This window comes from Lissotriton helveticus, chromosome 1_1 (genome assembly GCF_964261635.1).
Source record: "Lissotriton helveticus chromosome 1_1, aLisHel1.1, whole genome shotgun sequence".
NCBI lineage: Eukaryota > Metazoa > Chordata > Amphibia > Caudata > Salamandridae > Lissotriton > Lissotriton helveticus.
The window spans coordinates 1,712,862,802-1,712,879,191 of NC_136057.1; the positions used below are offsets into that span (position 1 = coordinate 1,712,862,802).

The 16,390-nt window shown below is 47.1% G+C and overlaps 1 long non-coding RNA gene and 1 other non-coding gene across 2 annotated transcripts in view; both read right to left on the reverse strand.

The window, feature by feature from the left end:
• Positions 1–2,145: 2,145 nt before the first annotated feature.
• The window catches only part of LOC144832851 (uncharacterized), a 49,964-nt gene continuing 35,719 nt past the window's right edge, over positions 2,146–16,390 (reverse strand). The window contains exons 2-3 of the long non-coding RNA XR_013610963.1: positions 3,392–3,855; positions 2,146–2,434 (exon numbers count right to left, since the gene is read on the reverse strand). This is a non-coding gene — a long non-coding RNA (uncharacterized LOC144832851). The remainder of the gene's footprint in view (positions 2,435–3,391; positions 3,856–16,390) is intronic.
• LOC144780424 (U6 spliceosomal RNA) lies at positions 6,624–6,730 on the reverse strand. Its single transcript, XR_013600745.1, has one exon. It is a non-coding gene; the product is annotated as a U6 spliceosomal RNA (small nuclear RNA).

Genomic DNA, 16,390 nt, shown 5'->3' on the forward strand with positions numbered 1-16,390 from the left:
CGGCCTATCCCTGCTGATGAGGGGTAATACCCCGAAACACGTGTCCAGGGATGGCGAAGACAGCGAAGATAGCAGAAGATCGAAAGATGATGCATCGCGAACACTTTACTACATTGACCAGAGTCCTTAGGGGCGACACCGCCGGTGTGTGAGTAGTGTGCGACCCCACCCCCATTTGTAACTTTAAAGCTCCCTTGAGCAGCGGGCTGACAAGCCTGGGATCCCGCACCTACGCGCCTGAGTGGTACTATACCTGGCAGATATTGGCAGCCATCGGCAACCCCAGTACACGGCCTATCCCTGCTGATGAGGGGTAATACCCCGAAACACGTGTCCAGGGATAGCAAAGACAGCGAAGATAGCAGAAGATCGAAAGATGATGCATCGCAAACACTTTACTACATTGACCAGAGTCCTTAGGGGCGACACCGCTGGTGTGTGAGTAGTGTGCGACCCCACCCCCATTTGTAAATTTAAAGCTCCCTTGAGCAGCGGGCTGACGAGCCTGGGATCCCGCACCTACGCGCCTGAGTGGTACTATACCTGGCAGATATTGGCAGCCATCGGCAACCCCAGTACACGGCCTATCCCTGCTGATGAGGGGTAATACCCCGAAACACGTGTCCAGGGATGGCGTAGACAGCGAAGATAGCAGAAGATCGAAAGATGATGCATCGCGAACACTTTACTACATTGACCAGAGTCCTTAGGGGCGACACCGCCGGTGTGTGAGTAGTGTGCGACCCCACCCCCATTTGTAACTTTAAAGCTCCCTTGAGCAGCGGGCTGACGAGCCTGGGATCCCGCACCTACGCGCCTGAGTGGTACTATACCTGGCAGATATTGGCAGCCATCGGCAACCCCAGTACACGGCCTATCCCTGCTGATGAGGGGTAATACCCCGAAACACGTGTCCAGGGATGGCGAAGACAGCAAAGATAGCAGAAGATCGAAAGATGATGCATCGCGAACACTTTACTACATTGACCAGAGTCCTTAGGGGTGACACCGCCGGTGTGTGAGTAGTGTGCGACCCCACCCCCATTTGGACCTTTTCACTTCATTGTCTTTTTCCCTCGTTGCCGTGAAATAGTTATTCAGGCGACTTAGCCACACTGCCCAGCGTGGCGCTGCTGTGCCTGGGTCGGCCAGCGCGCTGAACGGAGGGATTGGATTGATCTGGGAGTGCGGCGACTGTTGGACCACTGTGCCCACTACCTGGTGTCCTGCCAGCTCTGTCCCTTGCGCTGGGGCTGCTGCCTGTTGGGCCCCTCCTGCCGTTGCCGCATCTTGCACCACTGACATGTTTGTGACTGTCTGAACTGGTTTCTATATTCCACGTGCTGAGCTTGTGCGTGAAATGTGACAGTTTTGATGGCGTAGCAACCACTTTCCTTTGATACTGTACGACCAATGATTGCCTCTCTGTGTAGTACACTGTATTGTAGTTTATTGCTCGTGTTAATAGTCTTTCATGTCCTCTCCCTTATCCATTTAATAACTTTTTCCTTTCCGCCGTTTTTTTTCTTTTTCGATGCAGGTACCAAGGCTTGTTTGGGACCAGGAAGGACAGCCTCGGCCCACACACCAGCTCTCAGGCGTCGCTTCACCGGTACGGGGAACCCAGTGCTCCCCGCCGACCACGCTTTCCCCTTCGCCCAGACCGAGGCTTCTTCGCGCGTCTCCGACGCTGGGGCAGGTCTCAGTTCTACTGCGCATGCGCGCACTCCATCAGGCAGCGGCCGGGCCTTCACGCCGCACAGTCGAGCGACGCAGTGTCTCACCCGCAGAGACGCCTCCACACGCCGGTCACCACGCAGCTCCACACACGCTGCTTACCGGCGCGAGGCTAACTACCGGCACCAGTCTCCTTCTCGCCTCGTTGCCACCTCGTCGGACTGCACGTGGACCTGGGGCCACTCCGTCACCGCCAGGACCATCCTGCTCCGCAGCCAGGGTTCTTCCTCGGGCTTCACCACCCTCGTCGCCAGTGTAGGGGAGCAGAGATCACTACCCCAGGGGCACACCGGTAAGCGATCACAGGCACACAAATAACTGAGACCACACTTGTTAGATACTTGGTCGGACCTGACGCCACAAGCGACCTCCGTCCTTTTATTTATAGGCTTCTGGCCACGCCTGGCCAGAAGGTGATACAAATGGTGGGAGTGTTTCCGGGTCTCGGCCGAGACCCGCGAAACACTAGAATGTCACACCTAGCATCATTTACTACAGTTTGTATACCATGAAACCTAAAGCTCTTGTATTCACCCTGTGCCATACACTCTTTCGGATGAATTGCATGAGATATCTTGGATCCTGTTGTTTAAGTGCTCTGTAATGTTCGGATATGTTTTACAAGTTCATTTATGTTGGGGATTTTATCCTTAACGAAGTTGTGGGTGTAGTTGGCCACTCCTTTCCCTTTTGAGCCCTGTAAGATAACGAGAGATTAACATGGGAATACTTTAGGTTTGCGCAACCGATAACCTTGCCACAGATTTGTTACTTTCATTGTGGCCAATCGCAAAAGCATACACATTTATCCAGTTCATGGTTGCCTTAAAGTTAGATAACACCGCTTTTTGCCCATCTACAGTATAGCAAACAGTGGGATTTTGTTTTGTTAGTGTTGGGTTCCCTTGGGACAGTGAATGTTAGCCATGTAAAGCATGGCTAAAAATATTTTTTAAAGAGCTATGACAGGAGAGTGGGTTGCAGGAAAAGGCAACACGAGGAAGGGCGTGAGAGAAGGATGCGGGTAGGAGAGAAACATGTAAGAGAAAGGGGAAGCACAAGTACAACAGAAGGTGGGCAGGAGGCACTGAGAAGGTAAACGGAAAATGGACGCTGGGGAAGTAAGCTGACAACGGAGGGCAGGAAGGAGGGGGTGGGGAAGTAAGCTGACAATGGAGAACAGGAAGGAGGGGGTGGGGAAGCAAGCTGACAACAGAGCAGTAAGGATGGGTTAGGGAAGCGAGCTGACAAAGGAGGGTGTACAACAGGGTGGTGGGGAAGCAAGCTGAACACGAAGTTGAGCAGGAGGAGATAGGAGCAAGCTGAAAATGGAGGGTGGGCAGGAGGGGCTGGGGAAGCAAGCTGACAATGGAGGGCACATGGGAGGGGCTGTGGAAGCAAGCTCACAACTGAGGGCAGGCCGGAGGGGCTGGATGTGAAAGCTGACAATGGAGGATGTGTAGGAAGAGCTAAGAAAGCAATCAGACAAGGGAGAGGTTGAGAAACAAGAATGACACAGGAAAGTGGGCAGGGTAGAAGCAAGAATGTTAACTGAGGGAAAACGAAAAGAGGAACTCCGAGGAGGAAGAAGAACATGAGGGAGAAAGGTGGAAATCAATCAATCAATCATTCATTTGTAAAGCGCACTACATACCCGCGAGGGTCTCAAGGCGCGGGGTGGGGGGGTGCTACTGATCGAACAGCCAGGTCTTGAGTATCCTCCTGAAGGTCAGCAGGCCTCGGGTCTGTTGTAGGCTCAGTGGGAGGGTGTTCCAGGTCTTGGCGGCGAGGTGGGAGAAGGATCTCCTACCGGTGGTTGTTCTTCTGCTGCGCGGTTCGGTGGCGAGTGAGAGGTCGGCGGAGCATAGCTGGCGGATGGGGATGTAGAAGGAAAGCCGTCTGTTGAGGTAGGCTGGGCCAGTCTTGTGGAGTGCCTTGTGTGCGTGTGTGAGGAGCTTGAAGGATATCCTCCTGTTGACGGGGAGCCAGTGCAGGTTTCTCAGGTGGGGGTGATGTGGTCATGGCGTGGTACGTCGAGGATCAGGAAAACAAACACACTTGTATATAGTACTTACATAAAAAGAAAGAATTAACGCTTAAAGTGGTGTGTCCATGATCCTGTAGGGGGAACGAACACAAGAAGAGAAAGAAAAGCCTACATAAGTTGACAAATAAGAAGCAGGTACATCAGAGCAACAATAAAGCCAAGTAATGGTAAGCAAAGGGCGACTCTTCGCCCAATGTGAGCTAACATTGAGCAACAGACACCGCATTTGCGGTCTTAGCCAGACCTAAAAACACACCCCTACAAAACATCACCATTATCGTGTATCACCCATCAAACCTGCTAACCTCTCTGCATGAGTATCCACTCAGTCTGATAGTGATCCATGTATCACTGAAGGCTGCTGCAAGCATAGAAATAAATCTCTGATCCAATGGAAGTAGCGTAGGAAGGGCGTGATGAGTATTAACACAGGCAAGGAAAATGTGCCCCATATTCCAGCTGCTCAGTAGTTAAATACAGTCATATGTGAGGTGCAGACCACCCCTAAAATCCCCAGGCCCTGGTGCCAGTGCACCTCCAGCACTATTGATAGCTACCCCCTCTTTTTTGCGTGATCCGCCTCCAAACTAAAGGACTGTCTTCGCAACCCCCAAATGGGATCTGGTTCCAAACTGAGGAATCTTTCTCAAAACCATCAACTCCCAATATTATGTTATGTAACCAAAACTTGATATACTATACCGATTCACCCCCAAAGGAGTATCTCGCCGCTGAAGCACAGACACAGAGGAAAAAAAAAATGCTTTCATAAGAGCTGGTTTTTAAGTAGCTTTTTGAAGCAGACAAAATCAGAACAAACATGAATGTGCAGTGAGTCTGTTACAATGAAAAGGACCCAGATATGAAAAGGATCGGCCGACATGTCAGACTGTACGAAGGCGGTGGGGGTGGAGCATGAATGGATCCTTGGATCTCTGATTTCTGGTATGTCGATAAATCAGAAGTATGTTTGGAAGATATGCCGGCCCTTTACCTTATGCAATGTGGAGTTTTTCAAACATTTCACTGACTCAACGTCATTTTCTTTGAGTAAACCATGTTTGACAATGTCATCCCACCAGCTTTTTTTCCATTATTACTTAGCTTTTTTGGTAACAGTTAGCTCGAGGTATTTTCTGAAGATCAGCTCACTGGTCGCTTTGTCCGCGGAGAGCATAAATGCTGAGCGGGCAGATTCTGCAAGCCCCAAGCATCTTTTAAAGCAGCCTTCAGAAAAGGTGCTGCCGAAGCCTTTAGCTCCCAGTCAAGTAACTCCCAGAAAGCAGCCGAGGCTCCATGCCTCTAGCCTGACAATAAGGTGTACAGGAAATAATACAAACGTACATACACTTCCAAATTGCATTACATAGCCTATTGCGCATATTAGTGTGCGGGCTATGATGAAATGAAATGCCCCGGTTACTTACCGGTAATCTTCATTACTCCGAGTCCTAGTCTTCCTCACCACAGTAAATACAAATGAGCATCCTGCTCCCACAGAAACTCCAAGCAAAAGTTAACATACTTGTCTCCCTATCCCTCCAACATGGCCCCCAGTGGCAACCACCAATCACATAAAAGGATACAAGATCCACATCACGACCTGGAAACCAAAGCTGTATACATGAAGCCACAACAAAGGGCCGGGAGGGAAGGGAAACTATACTGTGGCGAGGAAGACTAGGACTCGGAGTAATGAAGATTACCGGTAAGTAACCAGGGCATTACCTCCTCGTCCGTCTTCCTCGCCACAGTAAATACAATGAGCAGATACCAAAGCAATATCAGCTTCATGGATAGGAAACACAGCCCACACAGGGAAGGCAGTACAACAAAAAAAAGTCAGTGACAATAACGGAGAGAGACACACCCCAAGAAACCGCTGAGTACTGAACCAAAGAGGCAACGGCAACAGAAGCACCAACCTCAAGACGGTAATGAGAAAAGAAGGCATGAGGGGAAGACCAAGTGGCCGTCCAGCAAAACACCCATGGAAACATCCTGAATGGCGGTTCAAGAAACCGCAACAAAATTAGCAGAACGCTCCTGAATCGGACGCGAGGGAACCACCGACTGAAACAGACACCAAAAGGACAGCCGCCCAAAGCCACCGACAGAGAGCGGAGAGACGGCAGCAGTCTCAACGGAGCAGCCAGAACGACAAGCAACTGGCCACCAAGGAAAAAGCAGCCGTGCGAGACAATAACACACCAAGGCATGCTACACAACCAAAAACGTGCAAAAGAGTCAACAGGCAGCATCACCAACGCCGACTGACTAAACAAGAGCACAAGCAGGCACAAACGAAGGAAGAGCACACAAGAGCACCCAAACCCTCACAACGGCAAAACCAGCAAGGCCCCCAACCCCAAATGATCAAAGGGAACCCTGCGCAACTCACCCAACACCAACAGAATGGTGCCACAGGGAGGAGAGAACCCAGGGCAAGGGCGGAGAAGTGCCAGAGACCCGAAAAAACGAGTCATCAAAAGCCCCACAGACACATGAGGTAGACCAAGAAAAAGCTCCAAAGGAAGCCTCTCTTGAACAAGGAGGGAAGAAAGGGCCAAGCCCAATAACACCGACCCCCAAAAACCAACCAGGACCCGATCAGGAGCCAAACCATAGTGCAGACCTCAAATAGCACAGTACCAGTAGAGGGGCGCCTGCACAGCGGGAAAAGACCCGCAACTCCAAACGAACAATCCTGCAGGAACAGGGAACACTGCAGAAGAGCCAACCCAGAAGGAACAATGACCGGAACACCGGAAGAGGAACCAGAGGGCCCAACAAATGGAAATGAAAGGAACACCAACGTCCAATCCGGACGCAATGCCTCCATTATACGGAACGCTTCACAAATTTGCGTGTCATCCTTGCGCAGGGGCCATGCTAACCTTCCCTGTATCGTTCCAACTGTAGTATATGTGCCGCTGAAGCAAGCACTACCAACAACAGAGGAAACCACGGGGGTCGAAGCCAACCCGGGACCATCAGAGGCACCAATGCCCCAACACACCCAAACCACAGCACAATCGCCGGAATCAGGGGAACAAGAGGCACGCATACAACAGGCCCCTCGGCTACTGGAAGGACATCGCAACCATCCGCCAAGCCCATGGTCTGACACCCAAAACACCACTGCAATGGCTGGAATACCATCCAGAACAGAGAAAAAGACCTCAAGGAGGGAAAGATCCCGTACATACAGTCCGCCATCACAATCCCCCGGTGCGGGAGAGAAATCGCAGACAGGAAGTCCAACAACGACCCAGTCCAGGAACAACGGAGTCGACATATGAAACTGAGGGAATGAACCTTGCAACCCCCCTAAACAGAGAAGCAGAACAGGACAACATCAGAGTTTGTCCGGATACCAACACGATGAACCACCAACAAGGCAGTAAACGTCAAGCGACTCAACTGAACAGCCGTCAGCCTCCTGCAAACGGAGAAACAAGAAAGCAGAGCCACTGACCACCAGCATCGCATCCAAGAGTCGTCCAAAGTAGCGCCCCCCCCGGAAACAGACAGGCACTCGCAGTGACCATCCGAGAGGGAACAAACAGAAACAGGCGACACCCGAATAGATGACCGACATCCAGCCATAAACCAAGAACCACCCCCTCCATAAGAGGCAAAGTTGCAAAACAAAAGGAAAAGACACCGAGTCTGACAGAGCAGGACGCGGAGGCAAAACCAAAATGGCACAAACAACCCCAAGACCCCACAAGGCAGCTAGAGCATGACAGGGGATAAAGGAAAAAACAGCACAACAATGAAACTGTACCCCCCTGAGAACGGGGCCCAAGAGTCCGCTATAGCAGGACCGCCACCCCCAACTTACCTGATCAACAGGAACATGAACAGCACTCGGAGCAGTGCAGAAACAAAAAAAAAGGTTGTGATGTGGATCTTGTATCCTTTTATGTGATTGGTGGTTGCCACTGGGGGCCATGTTGGAGGGATAGGGAGACGAGTATGTTAACTTTTGCTTGGAGTTTCTGTGGGAGCAGGATGCTCATTTGTATTTACTGTGGCGAGGAAGACGGACGAGGAGGTAATGGTGCTTTGGCACAGAGATTTAGTGTGATTTGGCCAGAATCAGACAGTTTGGGTAAGTGGAGAATCAGGTCACTTTCGTATCACCAGACCACAAAGGGACAACACACTTGTGCATAGTGGTGAGTGAATTGTGTCTACAAATCACCGATACATTAAGAGGTTACAAAAACACATAAACGGCGAGGGGGCATGCTCAAAGGACCCACCACTGTGGTAGGGATTAGTGACGAGAAGTCTTTGCCTCGGTAAGCCAGACATCTCGCCAAGGAGTCACCTGCTTTGCAGATGTCTGTCTCGTAAGGGAGAATTATTTTCGACTGTCTACCCAGGGCAAGGAATCCCGCGTGCCCCTATAAACTCCTGCACTGTAGTTCAGTTTAGTGTATTCTGATTAAAACATTTTTTTTAAATGCCACCAGAAGGCAGCCGGTACCCGTCTCTCCAATCTGTTTGTCCTGTGTAGTGTCAGGAAAGAAACGTCACTCTGGGATAAACATAGACTTAATCAGCAGATAATGGCCATTCAACTATCTCGTTTGTTACGTGGATATGGCTGATAATACGGCTGTGTTAGTCCTGCGGCTTAAGTGACGTGTTAGGTTAGCCTGGATGACAGTTAGAAAGAAAAACAAACATCCGCAAAGTCAACAGGTCTCTCGGTTTAAGGCCCTATTGACTTTGCTAATTCTAACAACGGATGCACCCTACAAAATGACGTGGCCACAGCAGTGTGTCTATTTTTTTATTTTTTCATTTTTTTATTTACTTATCTGAGAAGGAGCGATAGTTAAACAAAAAAGCAGTAGAACAAAAGCGCTTTACTTTCAATAAAATGTTAACAGGAAAGCAGGCCTAGGAAGGGGTTGAAGCGACGCCGAAGGTGGGTAGAAGCACACGGACCAGAGAGAGTAAGGCAGGTTTGGGGCTCAGAAGCTCACGGGTGAGAAAAAGCAATACAGGCGCGGGTGTGGAAGACAGAAACACATCTGGAAGAGAAAGCAAAACTGGTGCAGGCGGGGAGGACAGAAGCACGGGTGGGAAAAAGCAATACAGGCGTGGGTGGAGAGGACCGAAACACAGGGCCAGACATCAACGTGAAGATTGGTGCGAGAGAACGACAAAGCACGCAGCTGGGAAGAGAGAATCATACACGCGACGCAGCTGGGAGGAGAAGCATACACGAGACACAGCTGGAAAGTATGCACTCTCACGGCGTGCTTCCCAAAATAGAAAAAAGTAGTTCCTGGAGAGAGAGCACCTGTGGAAGAATACAAGGAGACAGTCAGGGAGATGGTCCATGGGAGGGGGCAAATATAAAACGGACTACTTAAAACAAATGAGTCCAGTGATTAGAAAGCATTGTGAATGGCAAATATAAAGGTAAGCAATGGGCGGAATGCAATCCTATGTCAGCTAGTAGGCTTCGACATAAAAAGTATTCTCTTTAGCAGCCAAGGCACAAGTCGGGGGGACACGTAGGTACACAGCGTCCACCCACTGTTTTCACATGGTGGATGCCGTCCCCCTGCCAAGCAGTTGCGCCCCACAGATATATGCTGAACTGGTCCCATGGAAAACACTGGGACAAGTGCAGCAGTGCCTGTATGTTGTCTGCTTTCAATTCCCAGCAGCAAAGTGCAGGCAGGGAGGGGGCTTTTTTTTCACATCCAGCTGGGCCGAAGTTAAGGGGCCATCAGGCCTCCTTTTGTTTGACTGTCCTGACTGGAGGCAGCCTGGAACCTTACACTTACATGTAAACGCCATGGAGGGAAAAGAATTACTTAAGAGAGGCAGCTTTGCCTTTTTTCTGTCCCTGTATATTATAGATGCATGCACTGTCAAAATGTCAGGCGTGTTCGTCTGTCCCAGTATTTGCGCAAATAATTTCAATAGACCTATTTTATTTCTTTTACAGCCCTAGGCAACCCAATGGAGGGTGTCAGAGTTTACGTAACATACACATTATACATTGACAATAAATAATGTACAAGATGAGTTACATGAGACAGGGTTACAAGGTGTAGGAGGCACATGTCCTTCATAGCTCACAGTGCTATATTACAAAGATTACAATTTCTGAACTACAGATAACAAAACGATCTGTGTTCAATGCAGTAACCCACTTTACTATCTACGTTAAATAAAAATCTGTCCTCTGCATGTTACGGGAGGTTCTTTGCAGGAGACAACAGTAACATTATACTACTTTGATTCAAATCTGTGACTTCACAAAACACAGATCTCTCCAACAATTGCGTTACACTTTGGAGTTTTTTCACCATTATTACTATTCCCTGAGATTTACTGGGCACCTTTACAGCAGATGCCTTAACCAAATCAATATTTTAAAATGTAGACTTTGCAACCAATTAAGCATAACAGATCTACTGCCATGCTTCTCCTTGTTGCCAATTTCTTTGTCACTGGGCTTAAAAAATATAATGCATTAATTGAGACTCCGATATTGTGTTGGGATTGCGCCACTTTTATGGCACTACCAAGAGTGAATAGAATATAGGAAGGTCAAGAATTTAATATCTAAAAACAGAAATCCAAAAGTGGCTGTCACAGTAGCATGTAGCAGTGGAAACCCAGCTTTTTTCCCTTCTTGTTTATAGTAGCTGCTAAGGACTCATGAGATGCCAACAAAGGATGAGAAGGAATGAAAGCCTATCACATTAACTCTCTGTGTGGTCAGTGTTTTGCGTTCCTTTCCACAGCAGCAACAGAGTATTTTCAGAAGTTCACTTTCCATTGTGAACCCAGCTGTAAATGAGTAAAACATAATAGGGCAAGACAGCCTTATTATGGCTGGCTGGCGCCAAAAAATCCCGATTAAATGACATATCTGGAATAAACTATGGCGATATAATAAATATTCCAATGCATAGAGATGAGACGGACTTCCGCCCCAAACCAATTTGCACAGCAAAAAAGCGCCTCTATGGCTTATTCATTCCATAATTATTCCATCTTTTGATCATTTTTCTTCAAATTACTCCAAAATTTCACTACTATTTTTTCAATTATTTATCCAATTCTCCACATTCAGGGATCATATGGCGTTTTCCCATGCACTAGCAGTATACTCAGAATGATCTTCTTGAGCACAGAATTTATTTAAGTACTACATTGTATTTCATGAATGCAACTATTACAGTCAGTTATGTAACACAGGTATGTTTTTATTACTGCTTTACAGTGACCCCTGACGAAGGGCGTATCCCGCCCGAAATGCATTGGGCTAGAAATAAACACTGCTTGCAACGAACCTTGGCATTTGTCGTGTTTAAACAAGAGGCTTGGATGGGCACAGTTTTTACATGAGAAAAATGGGAAAACGCCATATGAACCCTGCATGTGGAGAATTGGATAAATAATTGAAAAAATAGTAGTGAAATTTTGGAGTAATTTGAAGAAAAATGATCAAAAGATGGAATAATTATGGAATGAATAAGCCATAGAGGCGCTTTTTTGCTGTGCAAATTGGTTTGGGGCGGAAGTCCGTCTCATCTCTATGCATTGGAATGATTTTAAGTGCTACCAGGGCAAGGCACTAAACCAAGCTGCACGCACTCTTATGTACAATTGGACAAGTTTGAAAACAGAAAATAATTAATAGGTGTGCATCCCGACTTCTCTCGTTGTTTTGTGACAATATTTTGCCCTACTGAGGGGTAGCACCCGAAAGACAAAAAGAAAGAAAAAAAGAACATGACGATACATTTATCACAGTTCAGAAGCTCTACATGGAAGGAGTAAACATTCAGGTTCGGAAACCAAGCGGCGTTTCATGAAAGGGACAATCACTTTGATGAACATGTTTTTGTGAAATGAATTTACACTGTAAACAGTCATGCTGATTGAGAGTCAATACGTAATTTTACAATATTTATTAGATACGGACAGTCGAAATGCATTGTGGACTCATGAGTGTGCAAATGCAGTTAGTGGAGTTCAGCCAGGGCATGGCGGGAAAATAATGTTCGGAGCACCAATCAGCAAACATCAGGTCACGTGTGAAGGGTTTAAAAGTGAAATAGTAATAAGGCGCGCAGGCATTCTTTTCGAATTAAGAGAACGGACAACATGTAAATTTCTGCAGCAGGTATGGGAGTGACTGTTAGTCTTGCATAAGAAGGGGATATGTAGGGGTGATTGCATGGTATTTATACATTGAGACTGAGTAAACAGATTACGAAGTGCGATATGCACGCTGATAAAATGTCTTAGTTTCAAGGGAGCTTGCAAATGAAGGTTGCGTATCCAAGGGTTAGAGGTGTAGAGGACTAATCAGATTTAAACGACGGGGCACAGAGAGTGAGCTGGAGTTTTTACTGTGGTGTCTTGAAAGGTGTTTGGTGAATTGCACGCTTTAGCAAAGGCACATAAATATGAGGTTAATTAGAGGTGACATTTATTATTATGTAAGTAATTTGTTAAATGCAAGTTATGGTGTATCCCGAGAATAGCGAATTACGTCTCCACGGAATTATTCATGTTGCACGAATATACATGCACTAGCAGTATACTCAGAATGATCTTCTTGAGCACAGAATTTATTTAAGTACTACATTGTATTTCATGAATGCAACTATTACAGTCAGTTATGTAACACAGGTATGTTTTTATTACTGCTTTACAGTGACCCCTGACGAAGGGCGTATCCCGCCCGAAATGCATTGGGCTAGAAATAAACACTGCTTGCAACGAACCTTGGCATTTGTCGTGTTTAAACAAGAGGCTTGGATGGGCACAGTTTTTACATGAGAAAAATGGGAAAACGCCATATGAACCCTGCATGTGGAGAATTGGATAAATAATTGAAAAAATAGTAGTGAAATTTTGGAGTAATTTGAAGAAAAATGATCAAAAGATGGAATAATTATGGAATGAATAAGCCATAGAGGCGCTTTTTTGCTGTGCAAATTGGTTTGGGGCGGAAGTCCGTCTCATCTCTATGCATTGGAATGATTTTAAGTGCTACCAGGGCAAGGCACTAAACCAAGCTGCACGCACTCTTATGTACAATTGGACAAGTTTGAAAACAGAAAATAATTAATAGGTGTGCATCCCGACTTCTCTCGTTGTTTTGATATAATAAATATGACATGCACACCATAAAGTAAATTACTACTGGGTATAGATTGAATGAGATGCTAGGTAAATAGCAGAGATTTGCAGTATCCAGTACAGGGGCACACAAATAAAAGGTCTAAACAATACAGAATTAGAACTTCAGCAAAAGTGCATGAATAACGTCAAATCACATCAGGTGTGCCTGAAGATCACCAAATCTCGCAGGAACTCTCACAAGCTTGTCGTTTGTGCAAGAAAAAACAAAAGCAGGATGAGGTCAACGCGAGCCGTGCCTGCCTGCCCTGAGGTGGCAAATGTGTGCTTGTTATGTGTCTATCAACCAGGGCACAAGTCGTCAAAAAAGAACTGGGGGGACGCTGCCACCGGAAGTGAAGTCGCAACAGGAAGTAACGTCACGAAAGATGCCGAGCTCCTCATCCCAGAGAGGCCAAAGAGTGAAGTCCAGCTGTTTGGCAGGGGAGACGGCATCCCCCCGGTAAAATAAGTGGGGGGACACCTTCCACCCGCGTGGTACCCCGACTCAAGCCCTGCTATCAACTCTGGCAGTGTCCAGGCCTGCATGCTCTGATCCTCCATTAGGAAGGTTGCCATGGAGCTCAGAGACTCAAGTCAGAGAGTATATGAGCTTGTGAAGTGAAGGTACAAGAGGGAAACAGAAGTGAGACAAGGGAGCTGGGCCAGACAACAGGTCTGTCAAACAGCTGACACCCTAATAGAAACACTGGTGAGATATAGTTTCACCTGAAACTCATTCCATTTATATTTGCAAAATGCAATTGCCTGTAGAGATAATGGGGACAAGGAGAGTAAATTGATTAACAAGGCCATAAATGCCTTGGACAGCAGAGGAGGCAGGGCAGTACTCCCAAATAATGATACACTTTCACTTTACCCACCTCTTTTCTGTTTAAGCACTGAGGATTGGAGAAAGCTATTGTTTAGGAGCTTCAGGTCACCTAATCCATTGCCTTAAATCAGTGGCAGAAGACAACATACTTTCTGAAGCTAAATCTCACATAAAAAGACGTACCAATGACAGACAGCACTTCTTCAACCTGGAACAGCACTGGCTGGCCTCTCTCTCCATGGGGATTCATCTGGTGCCTTCTAAAGTAGTTCAAATCTTAGGGTTTCTTAAGGTCAGACATCGTTCCCTAAACCCTCAAGTATCCTTAGTTATAGGTTCTTGCTTTATTCAACTAAAGGCTCAGCACAGCATCTCACCACTTCTCGATACAGAGTGTGGGGCTCATGGTTCGATCCCCGAAACCAGCGGCAGCTTAGCTCAGTATCATGTAACTCTAGGCAATAGCTCACTTAATCTCCCTGGCGGCCCGCTGTGCCTTGAAACCTCAAGGGGTGATATGTTTGCACTTTACAAATATGGATTATTATTATATTTTCGATCCAAAATATCATATTCTAGTGATCAATACAATTTTCGGATTGAGAATGGATTACAGTAATAGAGTCTACCTAAACTAAAGCGAAATAGCCCTAAATCTTCATCAACTCATTTTAAATGCGGCAGCCAAACTAATCGGTGGTGAAGAAACTGGTAACATACACCACTCTCAACTTTGCTGGTTACCTGTACGCAAAATTCATAAGTATACATCTCTTACAATCATATTTAAGGTGGTCGCCGGAGCTTCGCCCGTTTTTGCAGCAAAATGAAAATGATATTCACAAGTATAAAACAACAATTCAATCAATTTTTGCTACATATCCCTCAAACATGTAAAGTAAGACCAGGAGAGAGGCCTTTTCTGTAGCAGCAGCCACTCTGGAATTCTGTCCGATGTCAACCATGCTCCAAGACAGTGCTGTTCACCTTTAGAAAACAACTAAAATCCTGGCTCCTTACCCTATAAGGAAGCTGTGTGGTCAGAGATTTGTGTGATGGCTTCTTCATTGCCAAGAAGCATGGACGGTATTGTGATCTACAAATCACCAATGTCTTTAGCACTAGAGAAAAAATGGCATTTCTCTGATCCTACAAAAGTAAAGGTTGGAAGGTAAAAGCATAGTTTATGTCTGATGCTTTGGAACACACCTACAATAAACTGAGTAGCACATGGCTGTCATAGAAATAAATGTGTACTATGAATGTTACATTTCCAACAACCAGTGATCACAAAGCACTGCATTTAGATGCTTTATACCTACTGGCCATCAGTGCGGGTCATTGCCTTGGTTGACTTGCAGGTCCTTCACATGGTGGATAGGAGTAGGGCGTGCACCGTAATGGCAGGCATGCCATCACAGCTCAGGTTACAATCATCTCAGTCTTCAAACCGAGGCTTCAGATTTTCTTTGAATCATAGACCTCCCACAGCATGCACCAATTTTACTGGTGGATCCTTGTCAGTTGCTTTTAAGCTGCAGCAGAATTTGGATGTGACATTTACAGTGGCTTAATAGGTAGAATGAACAAGCATTTGCAATGCAATAGGTCTCGCAGCATTTAAGTTTGAGTTGCTGGCATTGTAAATAACAATGCTTTGCATAATTTTTTTTTGTTGGTGTCCGTGTGTGCATGGCAGTGGTGGTGTCTGTGTGTGCATGCCAGTGGTGGTGTCTGTGTGTGCATGGCAGTGGTGGTGTCCGTGTGTGTATGGGAGTGGTGGTGTCCATGTGTGCATGGCAGTGGTGGTGTCCGTGTGTGCATGCCAGTGGTGGTGTCCGTGTGTGTATGGGAGTGGTGGTGTCCGTATGTGCATGGCAGTGGTGGTGTCCGTATGTGCATGGCAGTGGTGGTGTCCGTATGTGCATGGCAGTGGTGGTGTCCGTGTGCATGGCAGTGGTGGTGTCCGTGTGTGCATGGCAGTGGTGGTGTCCGTGTGTGTGTATGGCAGTGGTGGTGTCCGTGTGTGCACGGCAGTGGCGGTTTCCCTGTGTGTATGGCAGTGGTGTTGTTGCTGCTGCTGTAGTATTTTGACTGGTGGTGCTGGTAACGCGTGGTATTGATTGCACTAGTATTGCAGCTGCTAGACCTGCTGGTGGTGCTACTGGTAGTGGTTGTTTTACTGCAGAGACTTTTTCTGCTGCAGGTAGTGGTGGTCCTCCTGCTGTCAGTGGTGGTACTTCTAGTGGAGCTACAGCGGTGCTGCTGCTTTTGGTGGTGTCCCTGCTGCTTGTGTTGTTGGGGCTGGTACTGCTGCCTCTGGTGGAGTTTTAGTGCTGCAGCAACCCCTTGCTGGTAGGGCTGCTCACACACTGCCCCTGCACACTCACACACTGCCCCTACACACACACAGACTGAAGATGTATAGGTGCCCGAGTCATCATTCACACGCATGTATGCATCATAATGCACTAGTGACCCGAGCGTGGTGATGTACTCACGCATGGACCGCCAGGCATGTGTACATTTGTTACAACTGAAATGTTTTCCCCCTTTTTTTAATGCACCGTTCCAAGATGGCGTTCGGTCATCTT